This window comes from Herpailurus yagouaroundi, unplaced genomic scaffold (genome assembly GCF_014898765.1).
Source record: "Herpailurus yagouaroundi ecotype Mexico unplaced genomic scaffold, PumYag 29, whole genome shotgun sequence".
Taxonomy (NCBI): Eukaryota; Metazoa; Chordata; class Mammalia; order Carnivora; family Felidae; genus Herpailurus; species Herpailurus yagouaroundi.
The window spans coordinates 27,907,624-27,922,976 of record NW_024412377.1 but is presented as its reverse complement, the minus strand read 5'-3'; the positions used below and the strand labels follow the sequence as shown (position 1 = coordinate 27,922,976).

At 38.9% G+C, this 15,353-nt stretch overlaps 1 long non-coding RNA gene across 1 annotated transcript; it reads right to left on the bottom strand.

Annotated features, from left to right (window-relative positions):
• Window positions 1-1,965: 1,965 nt before the first annotated feature.
• On the bottom strand, window positions 1,966-4,476 carry LOC121040934 (uncharacterized). The gene is made up of 2 exons (XR_005795499.1): window positions 4,391-4,476; window positions 1,966-2,081 (listed from the first exon to the last, which is right to left on the bottom strand). It is a non-coding gene; the product is annotated as an uncharacterized LOC121040934 (long non-coding RNA).
• Window positions 4,477-15,353: the final 10,877 nt, after the last annotated feature.

The following is a 15,353-nucleotide window of genomic DNA, read 5'->3' as shown; positions in this document are numbered from 1 at the left end:
TGTTTTCAGAGTAGGTGCACTAGTTTGCATTACCACCAACAGTGCAAGAGGGTTCCCGTTTCTCCACATCTTTGCCAACAACTATTGTTTCTTGTGTTGTTAATAGTAGCCATTAGGACAGATATGAGGTGATATCTCATCATGGTTTTGATTTGTATTTCGCTGATGATGGGTGATGCTGAGCACCTTTTCGTGTGCCTGTTAGCGATCTGGATATCTTCTTTGGAAAAGTATCTATTCATGCCTTCTGCCCATTTCGCACTGGATTATTTGTTTTATGGGTGTTGAATTTGCTAAGTTCTTTATAGATTTTGGATACTAGCCCTTTATCAGATATGCCATTTGTAAATATCTTCTCCCATTCCATAAGCTGCCTTTTAGTTTTGGAGATTGTTTCGTTCTCTGTGCAGAAGTTTTTTTATCTTGATGAAGTCCCAATAGTTTATGCTTGCTATTACTTCCCTTGCCTTCAGGGACCTGTCTTGTAAGAAGTTGCTGTGACAGAGGTCAAAGATGTTTCTGCCTGCTTTCTCCTCTAGGATTTTGATGATTTTCTGTCTCATATTTAGGTCTTTCATCCATTTTGAATTTATTTTTGTGTGTGGTGTAAGAAAGTGGTCCAGTTTCATTCTTCTACATGTTGCCGCCCAGCGTTCACAGCACCGTTTGCTAAAGACACAGCACCTGTCTTTTTTCCATCAGAAATTCTTTCCTGCCTTGTTGAAGATTACTTGACTCTATAGTTGTGGGTCCATTTCTAGGTTTTCTACTCTGTTCCACTGGTCTATGTGTCTGTTTTTGTGCCCTTACCATACTGTCTTGATGACTACAGCTTTGTAATATGGCTTGAAATTCAGAATTGTGATATCTCATTTTGTTTTCCTTTTTCAGGATTGCGTTGGATATTTGGGTTTTTTTTGTGGTTTCATGCAAATTTTAGGATTATTTGTTCTAGCTCTGTGAAAAATGCTGATGGTATTTTATTAGGAATTGCATTAAATGTGTAGATTTCTGGAGTGCCTACATGGCTCAGTCAGTTAAGCAACCAACTCTTGGTTTCAGTTCAGGTCATGATCTTACATTTCATGAGCATGAGCCCTGTGCCCACTTGGGAGTTTCTCTCACCCTCTCCCCCCCCCCCCCACCTTGTGTGTGCACACTTTCTCTCTCTCACTCAAAATAAATAAATAAATATATATTTTTTAATGTGTACATTGCTTTGAGTGGTGTAGACATTTAAACAATGTGTGTTCTTCCAATCCATGAGCATGGAATGCTTTTCCATTTTTTGTGTCCTCTTCAATTTCTTCATAAGTGTTGTATAGTTTTCAGAATATAGATCTTTTACCTTTTTACTTAGGTTTATTCCTAGGTATCTTATTGTTTTTGCAATAAGCAAATGGGATTGATTTTTTGAATTCTTTTTCTGCCTCTTTTTTATTGCTGTAAGTGGGATGTTAAAGTCCTCTACTGCTATTGTATTATTATTGATGAGTTTCTTTGTTTGTTATTAGTTGATTTATATATTTGGGCTTCCAAGTGTGGGGCATAAATATTGATAATTGTTAGAACTTCTTGATGGATAGACCCCTTAATTTTGATATAATACCCTTCCTCATCTCTTGTTACAGTCTTTGTTTTAAAATCTAGTTTGTCTGATATAAGCATGACTACTCTGGCTTTCTTTTGACATCCATTAGTATGATAGATGGTTCTCCATCCCCTCACTTTCAATCTGCAAGTGTTTTAAGTCTAAAATGAGTCTCTTGTAGGCAGCATATAGATGGATCTTTTTTTTTGAAATCCATTTTGATACCCTATGTCTTTTGATTGGAACACTTAGTCCATTTGCATTCAGAATGATTCTTGAAAGATATGAATTTTGTGACATTCTGTTACCTGTAGAATTAGTGCTTCTGGTGATGCTCTAGTCTTTGGGGTTTGGTCCTTTCTGGTCCTTTCTAGTCTCTGTTGCCTTTGGTCTTTATTTTTTTCTACACTTAAAGAGTCCCACTTAGAATTTCTTATATGGCTGGTTTCGTGGTCACAAACTCCTCTAGTTTCTGTTTGTCTGGGAAACTCTTTATCTCTCTATTTTGAGCGACAGCCCTGCTGTATAGAATATTCGTCACTGCATTTTTTTTTCCATTTATCACATTGAATGTCTCTTGCTGCTCTTTTCTGTCCTGCCAAGTTTCTGTGGGCATATCTGTTTTGAACCTGATCTGTCTTCCCTCATGCATTAAGGACATTTTGGCCCTTGCTGTTTTCAGGATTTTTTCTTTGTCTCCATATTTTGTGATTTTGACTATGATATATCTTGGCAATGGCCAGCTTTTGGGAGTTCTCTGTGCTTCTTGGATTTTTTTTTCAATTTGCAATGGTATCTATCTATCTAGCTATCTATCTATTTATTTATTATTTTTTTTCTTTTATTGATGTGATGAATCACGTTAATTGTTTTGCAGATATTGAACCAGCCCTGCATCCCAGGTATAAATTCCACTTGGTCGTGGTGAATAATTTTTTTAATGTATTGTTGGATCCAGTTGGCTAATATCTTGTTGAGGATTTTTGCATCCATGTTCTTCAGGGAAATTGATCTATAGTTCTCCTTTTTAGTGGGGTCTTTGTCTGGTTTTGGAATCAAGGTAATGCTGGCTTCACAGAAAGAGTTTGGAAGTTTTCCTTCCGTTTCTATTTTTTGGAACAGTTTCAGGAGAATAGGTGTTAATTCTTCCTTAAATGTTTGGTAGAATTCCCCTGGAAAGCCCTCTGGTCCTGGACCAGATTTTGGTTTTTGGCAGATTTTTGATTACTAATTCGATTTCCTTACTGGTTATGGGTCTGTTCAAATTTTCTATTTCTTCCTGTTTCAGTTTTGGTAGTGTATATGTTTCTAGGAATTTGTCCATTTCTTCCAGATTGCCTGTTTTATTGGCATATAATTGTTCATGATGTTCTCTTGTTACTGTTTTTATTTCTGTTGTGTTGGTTGTGATGTCTCTCTTTCATTCTTGATTTTACTTATTTGGGTCCTTTCCTTTTTCTTTTTGATCAAACTGGCTAGTGGTTTATCAATTTTGTTAATTCTTTCAAAGAATTAGCTTCTGGTTTCATTGATCTGTTCTACTGGGTTTTTTTGGTTTTGATAGCATTAATTTCTGCTCTAATCTTTATTATTTCCTGTCTTCTGCTGGTTTTGGGTTTTATTTGCTGTTTCTTTTCCAGCTCCTTAAGGCGTAAGGTTAGGTTGTGTATCTGAGATCTTTCTTCCTTCTTTAGGAAGGCCTGGATTGGTATATACTTTCCTCTTATGCTGCGTCCCAGAGGTTTTGGGTTGTGGTGCTATCATTTTCATTGACTTCCATACACTTTTTAATTTCCTCTTATCTTCTTGGTTAGCCCATTCATTCTTTAGTAGGATGTTTTTCAGTCTCCAAGTATTTGTTACCTTTCCAAATTTTTTCTTGTGGTTGATTTCGAGTTTCATAGCATTGTGGTCTGAAAATATGCACAGTATGATCTCAATCTTTTTGTACTTACTTAGGGCTGATTTTTGTCCCAGTATATTGTCTATTCTGGAGAACGTTCCATGTGCACTGGAGAAGAATGTATATTCTGCTGCTTTGGGATGAAATGTTCTGAATATTTCTGTGAAGTCCCTCTGGTCCAATGTGTCATTCAAAGCCATTGTTTCCTTGTTGATTTTTTGATTAGATGATCTGTCCATTGTTGTGAGGGGGTGTTGAAATCTCCTACCATTATGGTATTACTATTGATGAGTTTCTTTAGTTTGTGATTAATTGATTTATATATTTGGGTGTTGCCACATTTGGTGCGTAAATGTTTACAATTGTTAGGTCTTCTTGGTCTATAGCCCCCTTGATCATGATATAATGCTCTTCTGCATATCTTGATACAGTCTTTATTTTAAAGTCTAGATTTTCTGATATAAGTATGACTACTCTGGCTTCCTTTTGTTGACCATTAGCATGATAGATGGTTCTCCATCCCCTTATTTTCAATCTGTAGGTGTCTTTAGGTCTAAAGTGGGTCTCTTGTAAACAGCATATAGATGGGTCTTGTTTTCTTATCCATTCTGTTACCCTATGCCTTTTGATTGGAGCATTGAGTCCATTGACGTTTAGAGTGAGCACTGAAAGATATGAATTTATTGCCATTATGATGCTTGTAGAGTTGGAGTTTCTGGTGGTGTTCTCTGGTCCTTTCTAATCTTTTGTTGCTTTTTGTGTGTGTGTGTGTGTGTGTATATATATACATATATATTTTTTTCATCTTTTCTCCCCCTGAGAGAGTCCCCCTTAAAATTTCTTGCAGGGTGGTTTAGTGGTCACAAACTCCTTTAATTTTTGTTTGTCTGGGAAACTTTTCATCTCTCCTTCTATTTTGAATGACAGCCTTGCTGGATAAAGAATTCTTGGCTGCATATTTTTCTGATTCAGCACACTGAATATATCCCGCCACTCCTTTCTGGCCTGCCAAGTTTCTGTGGATAGGTCTGCTGCAAACCTGATCTGTCTTCCCTTGTAGGTTAGGGACTTTTTTTCCCTTGTTGCTTTCATGATTCTCTCCTTGCTTGAGTATTTTGTGAATTTCACTATAATATGACTTGCTGATGGTCGGTTTTTGTTGAATCTAATGGGAGTCCTCTGTACTTACTGGATTTTGATGTCTGTGTCTTTCTCCAGGTTAGGAAAGTTTTCTGCTATTATTTGCTCACATAACCCTTCAACCCCTTTTTCTCTCTCTTCCTCCTCTGGGAACCCTATGATTCTGATGTTGTTCCTTTTTAATGAGTCACTGATTTCTCTAATTCTTAAATCGTGCTCTTTTGCTTTAATTTCCCTCTTTTTTTTCTGCTTCATTATTCTCTATAAATTTGTCCTCTGTATCGCTGATTCTCTGTTCTCCCTCATCCATCCTTGCCGCCACTGCATCCATCCGTGATTGCAGCTCAGTTATAGCATTTTTAATTTCATTCTGGCTATTTTTTACTTCTTTTATCTCTGAAGAAAGGGATTCTAATCTATTTTTGACTCCAGCTAGTATTCTTATTATCGTGATTCTAAATTCTGGTTCAGACATCTTGCTTGTGTCTGTGTTGGTTAAATCCCTGGCTGTCGTTTCTTTGTGCTCTTTCCTTTGGGGTGAAGTCCTTTGTTTTGTCATTTTGAAGGGAGAAAAGGAATTAATGAGGTAGAGAAATTGAAATTACAAATGTTAAATTTAAAAAATATTAAAATTAAGAATTAAAAATTAAACACACACACACACAAATCGAATAGATGATGCTAGATCCTAGGTGTGTTTTGGTCTGAGTGTTGAAAGTGGTTTGACAGATTAGAGAAACAAAAAAAAAGGGGGGGGAGGGAAAAAAAAGGAAATCATTTAAGAATTTGAAAAAATGAATACACTGAAGTAGACTAAAATGATATGATGTGGGTAAAATAGAATTTGAAAAAATATACACAAAAGTAAAGAATATAGTAGGAAAAAATTAAAGAAAAATATTTTTAATAAAAATTAAAAAGAAATATGAATTTTTTTGTTTTCTGTATTTAAGAATAAAGAAAATAAAAGAAAAAGAGAAAAAAGATAAAAAAGGAAAAGAGAAAAGAAAAGAAAAAAGAAATCATTTCAAAATTTGAAAAAGTGAATACACTGTAGTAGACTGAAATAAAATGATGGGAGTAAGATAGAATTTGAAAAAATTTAAATAAAAGCAAAAAATATAGTAATTAGGATTAAATAAAAATATTTTTAAAAGAAATTGAAAGTAAAAATGAAGTTTTTCTCTTTCTGCATTCAAGAAAAAGAAAAGAAATGAAAAAGAAAGAAAAGAACGGAAATTGTTTGAAAATTTGAAAAGGTGAGTACACTGAAGTAGACTAAAATAAAATAATGGAAGTAAAGTAGAATTTGAAAAAATTTACACAAAAGTAAAAAATATAGTAATAAAAATTAAAGACAGATATTTTTAATAAAAATTGAAAATAAAAATGAGTTTTTTCTCTTTCTGTATCCAAGAAAAAGAAAAGAATTGTAAAAGAGACAAAGGAAAAAGAGAAAAAAGAGAAAGAAAAAAAATTGAATAGATGAACCTCTAAAAGATTGAAGTGGGACTGAAATTGCTTTGTTTTCCCCTAGAGGTCAGTCCATGTAGCTCTTTATAGTCCATAAATTAAGCCGGTAGTGAGGTTTGTGTTCTTGAAGAGTGAAGTTGGCCCAGTTGGGCGAGGCTCAGTGTAACAGCTACGCTCTCCACTAGATGGCGCTGCTAGACTACTGGGGTGCATTGCTGTGCTGTTCATAGGTGCGCATGCACATACACGGGAGCGATGAAAATGGCACCACCCAGCTACCCAGTCTGTTCTCCCAGATCAGCAATCCCGCACTGGTCCTCTGTCTTCAGCTCTCGTCCACTCCCCACTTTTCCACTCTCCGTGACCAGGCCCCAGGCAGTACCTCTCTCCCAAGTTTTGTCTCAGATGCGGCTGTTTTCCTCCGCCCCTTACTTCCGAAGGACTGTGGCTTTGAGGGTCTCACTGAGCCACGGCTGAATGAGCAATGGCCGAATGCCGGCTGCACCCAGGAATGCCTGCTGGACCCTGCTGTCGCCGGTGCCCCGAGACTGCAGCCAGGTGCCAGCCTGCCCCCAAAAAAGATCGCGAGACAGCGTAGCCTCAGCGTTTCAGGGATTATGGAAAATCGCAACACACATTGGGCACCAGGATTCACCCTCAACGACCTTGCCCCAACACCAGTGAATGTGGCTGCCTTCTGAGGTCTGCTGGGACAAGGTGGCTTCAACAGTCTCTACCAAATGTCCTTCCAGCAGTGGAACCGCTTTTCCCCGTGTGGCCTGAGAACCTCCCAGACCCCACTCTATTCCTGGGGATTCACCTTTTCCACCAGAGCACTGCTGTGGAGTTGCAGCCTTTGCGCTCCCCTTGTTTACAGTCTTAATGGACTTTAAACCCTCTCCTTTCCCCTTTCTCCCTTTTTAGTTTAGTCCCTGCCACTGTTTTCAATTTCCACTTTCTCTCCAGCTGCTTTTGGGGAGGGGTGCTTTTCCCATATGCTCTCCCCTCCCCAGTCTCCCTCCTCTCTCTGCCCACAAAAGGGGTTCCCTACCTTTCGCGGCTTCTTGCTCCCCAAGTTCAGCTCTTCATGTCGTGTACCTGCTGAATTCTGTGGTTCAAGTTGTGCAGATTGTTGTGTTAATCTTCCAGTCGGTTTTCTAGGTGTGTAGGATGGTTTAGTGTTGGTCTGGTTGTATTTCATGGACGCGAGACACACAAAAAGCTTTTGTGCTGTTCCGCCATCTTGGCTCCTCTGCTGTGTTTCTTGGATTTTGATGTCTGTGTCCTTCCCCAGATGAGGGAAGTTTTCAGCTATAATTTGCTCCCATATACCTTCTGCCACTTTTCCTCTCTTTTCATCTTCTGGAACTCCTATAATACGAATGTCATTATGTCTTGGGGCACCTGGGTGGCTCAGTTGGGTATCAGACTTCAGCTCAGGTCATGATTTCATGGTCCATGGGTTCGAGCCCTGGACTGGGCTCTGAGCTGACAGCTTGGAGCCTGCAGCCTGCTTCAAATTTTTTTTTTTTTTAACGTTTTTATTTTATTTTTGAGACAGAGAGAGACAGAGCATGAACAGGGGAGGGTCAGAGAGAGAGGGAGACACAGAATCTGAAACAGGCTCCAGGCTCTGAGCAGTCAGCACAGAGCCCGACGCAGGGCTCGAACTCACATACTGCGAGATCGTGACCTGAGCCGAAGTCGGACGCTTAACCGACTGAGCCACCCAGGCGCCCCAACCTGCAGCCTGCTTCAAATTCTGTGTCTCCCTCTCCCTCTCTCTCTTTCTCTTTCTCTTTCTCTGCCCCTCCCTCATTCACATTCTATCTCTCTCTCTTTCAAAAAATAAGCATTAAAAAATTTTTTTTAAATGAATGGCATTACCTTTTAATAAATCACCGAGTTCCCCAAGTCTGTCTTTGTGATCTCTGACTTTGTTTCTCTCTTGTTTTCAGCATCATTATTTCCCATAATTTTATCTTCTATATTCCTCATTTGCTCCTCTGCCTCATCTATCTTCGTTTTTATGGCCTTCATTTAGGTTTGCCTCTTGGTTACAGCATTTTTAAATTTCAGTCTGACTAAAATTTAGGTCTTTCGTCTCTGCAAAAAGGGATTCTCTAGCCCAGCTATTGTCCTTTTAATCCTTTTAATCCTTTTAAATTCTAATTCAGACATTTTACTTGTATGTGCTTTGACTAAATCCCTGGCTGTCATTTTATCCTGTTCTTTCTTTTGAGGTGAATTCCTCCATCTTGTTATTTGGGAGGAATAATAATAATAATAATAGAATGAAATAAAAACTTTTAAATTTTTTAAAACTCGAATAAAGGAAGCTAGATTATAGGTGTGTTTTGGTCTGCTTAACAGAAACTTGATAGAAAAAGGAAGAGAAAAGAAAAGATAAACAAATTGAAAATTTTTAAAAATTAAAAAATTAAAAATTAATAAAATAAAATAAAAATAAAATGTTGCCCTTTCTGTATCCAAGAAACAAAAGAAGAGAAAAACAACAACAACAACAAAAACAGAAGCAACAACAATGACCAAAGAACAAAAGAACAATCAAAAAAACCCAAATGGAGCCAGATCCATTTTCCTCTAGAGCTGAAACTTTGCCGCAGTCTTTTGTCAGTAGACTAAGCTCCTGAAAGGAATTTGTGCTGATCTTCTGAGGCAAGAGCCTACGGCTCTGTTTCTCAGGCTGATTCACCCTAGAGGAGGTCTGCCTGGAGGGCACCAGGGGGGTGGGACTTGGTGTAATGGCTCCGTTTCCTGCTTGGTGGAGCTGTTTAGCTCACTGGAGTCAATAGTGTTGGTAGGCTACTGGAAAAATGGCTTCACCCCACTCTCTAGTGTCCAGAGTGGGGAGCTTAAGCCCTCACTGATGCGCAGTCACCCCTTCTGTGTCCCCCACCTCCGTCAGCTCCCTGCCTTCTTCCTGTCTGTGCCTGAGCTGTCTGTCTACCAGGCAGTGCCTATCTTCAGGGTTTTATCCCAGGCATGGCTATGTTTCAAAACCCCACTGTTTGGACCCACGGTGATTTTGGGGGGCGGGTCTCAATGCTATGGCCAAGGCCAGCTTGTCCCAGAAAACAGTTGTGCCACCACCCAGTGGCAGTGGCTCAGAGTTCATGGTAAATTGCAGCACAGATCTGGCACCAGGGTTTGCTGCCTTCAGCTGGCATCTTTTTTCCTTGATGGCACCCCTCACATCTTTTGCCTGCAGAGAGGCCATATTGCTTCTGCCAAATGCACTCCAAGCAGGGAAACAGCTTCTCCCCGTGTGACCCTGGGGATCCTCAAATCACGCTGCCCACTCCTGGGGCTCTGCCCTGCTTCCTTACTGGAACACCACCAGAACTGATCTCTGAAACCTCAGACTCTGTGCTCCACTGTTTATAAAACACTGGCAGTATTGAAATCTTCTCCTCTTTTTCCATGTCAGTGGTTTTGGGAAACAGTTATCTTGTGCAGTCCACTGTAAGTTGTTCTCACTCTTTCTCTCTAGCTGCTTTCGGGGAAGGTGCTTTCTTGTGCAAACCGCATGCACTGCTCTCACTCCCCTACCCTGTCGTTCTCCTCTCTGTAAAAATGGCTCCCTCCCCTCTGTGGCACCGTGGCTCTTTTCTCCCCCAGATCACCTTTCCACACCATGTACCTGCTGTGTTCTCTCCTTCAAATTATGCACATCGCTCTGTTTATCCTCAGATCAATTTCAGGTGTTCAAAGTGGTTTGATTGATCTAGATATGTTTAAGGATGAGACAAGGTCAGGGTCCCCTTACTACTCTGTCATCTTAACTCTTCTCTTAGGGTAAACATTTGAACTTCGTGAAAAAGATTGTGTACATACTTAATTGAAGCTCTTTCCTAATTCGAAATAAGTCTTCCCAAATTATTAACAATTAATGAAGTTTCTTCTCTTCCTAGAAAGGATAAAGTATTTAATGTACTCTTACATTAAAAAAATTCTTTTAAAAATGAGATATAATTAAGCATATAACTTAAGACATTATGTGAGTAATAGTCAAAAATAATCAGAATTATCAGACATAGGGAAGTAATTAGTAGTATAATTTAGTTCAGTGACTTTACTTTCTTCTTTGGGATAGCCACTGAAAAATTAAGAATTAGAAAAATTTTCATTCAGTAAATCTATATACATTTAAACAATACTACAATCACCTGTGAATTGCCGCTGGGTTCACATGAAAACTGGAAGGGACAAAAATCACTGGGAAAATGTTAGCAGACCAAGAATAAGATAGGATGAACAAAGAGACAATGGGGAGACACTGCACTGAAGAGAAAAGGGAGATATAAACAAAGAGAATGAAAGAGAAGTTGGACATGAAGGAAGCGATTGAACAATTTTTAGATGTTACTAGACTTTCACTTAGCATTGCTCTTCCCTGGGGGAGGGAGGAGGGTGTTTAGAAAGTGTTCACCCTTTATTTTCTCTGATTTGAAATAAGCAACATACTCATTGTTCTGCATTCTCTTTAGCCCCAACCCTTGAGATGCTCTGTTCTAAATCATCTAACCATGAAGTTGGGAAAATTATATATGTCTGAAAACAACGTCTCAGCTAATATTCTCCGTTGGGTTAGATTTTAGACCAACCCACTGAATACCAAATCCAAGACCGGTATATCCAGTAGTATGATCATTTACTCAACCTCTGCCCTAGTTCTGTAAACTATAGTAGTAAACACAGTTGCTGCAATAACGGACATGACCGGCTATAACACAGTGTGTGCACCTGCACATACACCCACATACACCAAAGATAACTTTCTTCTGGGAAACTGGCAACATGTATGTTACTGATGCCAAGTTAACTATATCCTTCCATAGTTCAGGGTGTGTTCTCATACTCCATGCCTAGGACCAAGCTAAATTTTTGGAGTGGTCCCAAGAAACTATAGACAACAAATGTAAAGGAAAAAATATGTTTATATTTAGATGCTTATACACTTGTCAATGTATAGAGACAAGATTAAGACCTTCTGTTTGAGAAGAGACATTTAAATACATCTTTGTGGCTCTAGTAACATTAATAGTACAAAAAAGCTAACATATGTTGATGTCTACATGCATGAGGTACTTGGCAGTTCACAAATCTACTTTTCTGTAAGGTAAATATAAACTGCAAGTGTTTGCAAACTTTAAGTACAGTTTTTAAAGGAGCTATTACCTATTATATCTATATCAAGTCTTCCATGTTGCAGGTCCTCTGAAAAGAAGCAGTGTAGTAAAGTGGAAAGACACGGTCTTCTATTGCTGTAAAACTTAGTGGCTTAAAATGACCATTTCAGAAACGGACCCACAAATGTCTAGCCAACTCATCTTTGACAAAGCAGGAAAAAATGTCCAATGGAATAAAGACAGTCTCTTCAGCAAATCGTGCTGGGAAAACTGTACAGCAACATGCAGAAAGGTGAACCTGGACCACTTTCTTATACCATACACAAAATAAACTGAAAATGGGTGAAAGACCTAAATGTAAGATAGGAAGCCATCAAAATCCTAGAGGAGAAAGCAGGCAAAAACCTTTTTGATCTTGCCCTCAGCAACTTCTTACTCAACACATATCTGGAGCAAGGGAAACAAAAGCAAAAATTAACTACTGGGACCTCATCAAAATAAAAAGCTTCTGCACAGCAAAGGAAACAATCAGCAAAACTAAAAGGCACCGACAGAACTGGAGAAGATATTTGCAAATGAAATATCAGATAAAAGGTTAGTATCCAAAACCTATAAAGAACTTATTAAACTCCACACCCAAAAAACAAATAATCCAGTGAAGAAATGGGCAAAAGACACGAATAGACACTTTTCCAAAGAGGACATCCAGATGGCAAACAGACACATGAAAACATACTTAATATCACTCATCATCAGGGAAATACAAATCAAAACCACAATGAGATATGACCTTACTCCAGTAAGAATGGCTAAAATTAACAACTCAGGCAATGACAGATTTTGGCGAGGATGCAGAGAAAGGGGGTCTCTTTTGCATTGTTGGTAGGAATGCAAGCTGGTCAGCCACTCTGGAAAACAGTCTGGAGGTTCCTCAAAAAACTAAAAACAGAACTACCATACAACCCAGAAATTGCACTACTAGGCATTTATCCAAGGGATACAGGTGTGCTGTTTCGAAGGTACCCATGCATCCCCATTTGCACTAGCAACAATAGCCAAGGTATGGAAAGAGCCTAAAGGTCCGTTGATGGATGAATGAAGAAGATGTGGTATATATATATATATATATATATATATATATATAGTATATTGTATATACATATATATAGTATATTGTATATACATATACATATGTATATATATTGTATATATACATATACAATGGAGTATTACTTGGCAATCAAAAAGAATGAAATCTTGCCACTTGCAACCACGTGGATGGTACTAGAGGGTATTACGCTAAACAAAATTAGTCAGAGAAAGACAAATATCATATGACTTCACTCATATGAAGACTTTAAGATACAAAACAGATGGACATAAGGGAAGGGAAGCAAAAATAATATAAAAACAAGGAGGGGGACAGAACATAAGAGATCTTAAATATGGAGAACAAACAGAGGGTTGCTGGAGGGGTTGTAGAAGGGGGATGGGCTAAATGGATAAGAGACTTTAAGGAATCTGCTCTTGAAATCATTTGTCACACTGTATGCTAAGTAACCTGGATGTAAATTAAAGAACGAGAAAAAAATGACCATTTCATTCTGACTACCATTTTTGGATGAACTTCCGAAAGAGCTCAACTGTACAATTCTTGATTGGTGCCTGTAGTCAATTGAACAGTGTCCCCCCCAATTCTTATCTACCTAGAACATTAGTATGTAACCTTGTGGGAAATAGTATCTTCACAGATATATTTGGTTAAGGATCTCAAGAGGAAATCATCATGGATTTAGAGTGGCCCCTAAATCCAGTGACAGGTGTCCTTAGAAGGAAAGGAGAAGACACAGGGATACACACACATAGAGAAAACTACTTCTCTACTTGTCATAATGAATTCCTACCACATCTGTATATTAAGTGTTATACCATTAAAGCTTTCCCTCCAGCTTGTTGAGCTTTTTCAAGCAGAAAGGAAGGCTCAGGGGCTCCTGGTTGGCTCAGTCGGTTAAGCATACCATTTCAGCTCAGGTCGTAATCTAGCAGCTCCTGAGTTCAAGCCTTGTGTGGGGCTCTGTGCTCACAGCTCAGAGCCTAGAGCCTGCTTTGGATTCTGTGTCTCCCTCTCTCTCTGCCCCTCCCCCGTTCACGCTCTGTCTCTCTCAAAAATAAATAAACATTAAAAGTTTTTCTTAAAAAGAAGAAAGGAAGCTTTGTTTCTTGGTATCTAGGCAAACAAGCATTAAAAGCATGATGGGATGGGATGTAGGAAACCTTGAGTTTTCTACCTACCATGTGAAGGTTCATTCCTCCACTGCCACACCCTCCTTTTCCCGGTCCACTTCAAGCTTTTTATTCCTTGACTTTGCTTAGTGGTATATTCTTGGCTAATAGACGTAAAGTAGCAATTCTCCATCCCTTCCCACAATAAGTTGTAAGCATCAGTCAGTTTAGACCTGTACAGTCACAAAATACATTATTCCTTATGCACTTCCATCATAGCAACTCTGCGTCTGCCAGTTCTCAAGTAAGAACCTGGGTTTATACAGTTGGATGCTGTTCAAGGATGTCCCACAGTTCCAGGAGTTGTCTGTCTTTTTTTCCCCTCATATAATCCAGCTTTTTCCAAAATGGAGGCTGCTGGTTTCTAAAAGCCCAGACTGTGTCTCCAAACCACCTGATTTGTAACTCTAGCTCTGCCACTGATCAGCTCTGCGTTCTTATGCAGATGACCAAAACTCTGTGTCTCAGTTTCCTCATCTGTAAAATGGAGATAATGCAAATGCCTACTTATACTGTTGTTATGAGAATTAACTGGTCAATATATGTAAAGTGTGTTAAAAGATATCTGGCACCTAGTAAGTGCTCAATAAATGTTTCTATACAAGACGATGGTAGGTGGTTTACAGATCAAGATTTTTTGGTAATTTTGTATATATTTCAATGCAGACCTGAAAAAAAAATACTACCATATCAAACCTATAGCTTCAGATTTTATTGCTTAGGCTAAATAAAATTAGAGGACCTACCGAAAAAGTATATTTTGTAAACTAGCCTAGGTGATATATTGATATGGCAAAAATCACAAAGGTGGCTGGATGAATGACTACACTTTGGAAAACACTTCCCTAGTTAGAAAAGAACTAGAAACTAACACAGTAAATAGGCCCACTCTTTTTTTAAGTTTATTTTTATTTATTTTGAGAAAGAGATAGACAGCAAGCAGGGGAGGGGCGGGAAGAGAGGAAGACAGAATCCCAAGCAGGCTCTGCGCCAGCCAGATGTGGAGCTTGAACTCACGAACCATGAGATCATGACCTGAGCTGATATCAAGAGCCAGACGCTTAGCCGACTGAGCCACCCAGGCACCCCAGACCCACTATCTTTATACATTTGTAAATCACTATAGAGTGTGCTCTTGACTTAGACCCAAGGCATGTATTTTGTTTTGTTTTGTTTGGGTTTGGTTTTTGGCTATGGGTCTCCACAACAGTACTGTGCACAGATTCCTTGCTCCCATTTTTGGCAACGAGGCAATTCCCCTGAATTAGAATATTATTACTCTAAGAACTGGACCTCTGTCCTATATTGCTGTTAGGCACTTTCGAGTTGTTTCATAACATAGACAAGGAGCAGGCTGACTTGGTTTCTAACTATTCTCGCCTTTTTTTTTTTTTTTAGCTGTGTAACATCAGGCAAATGTCTCACTCTTTCTAGCTTTGTGTTTTCCTTAACTGAGGCTCTGACAACAACTCTGCTTCCTTATACGGATGTTCTATCAAATAACAAACGCTGTTTGAAACCTTCGGGCAAACACCTAAAAAGAGCTATATACACACAGATGTAAGTACTGAGAATGAGGCTAGTCTGTGAGAAACAGTTGCTAATGACACTGTTAGGGGATAACCTTCAAGATTCCTAAAGGGGTTCATAGCATAGTACTCCAGCACGTAGACGGCAGAGCCCGACTGTGGGGCTCTGAGTGAACTGTGTGCCTCCAGTTCCTCATCTGCAAAATGGGGATGATACTAATGTCCACCTTACAGGTGGTTTATGAATACTTAATGAGTCGATACATACAGAGAGCTTGGGA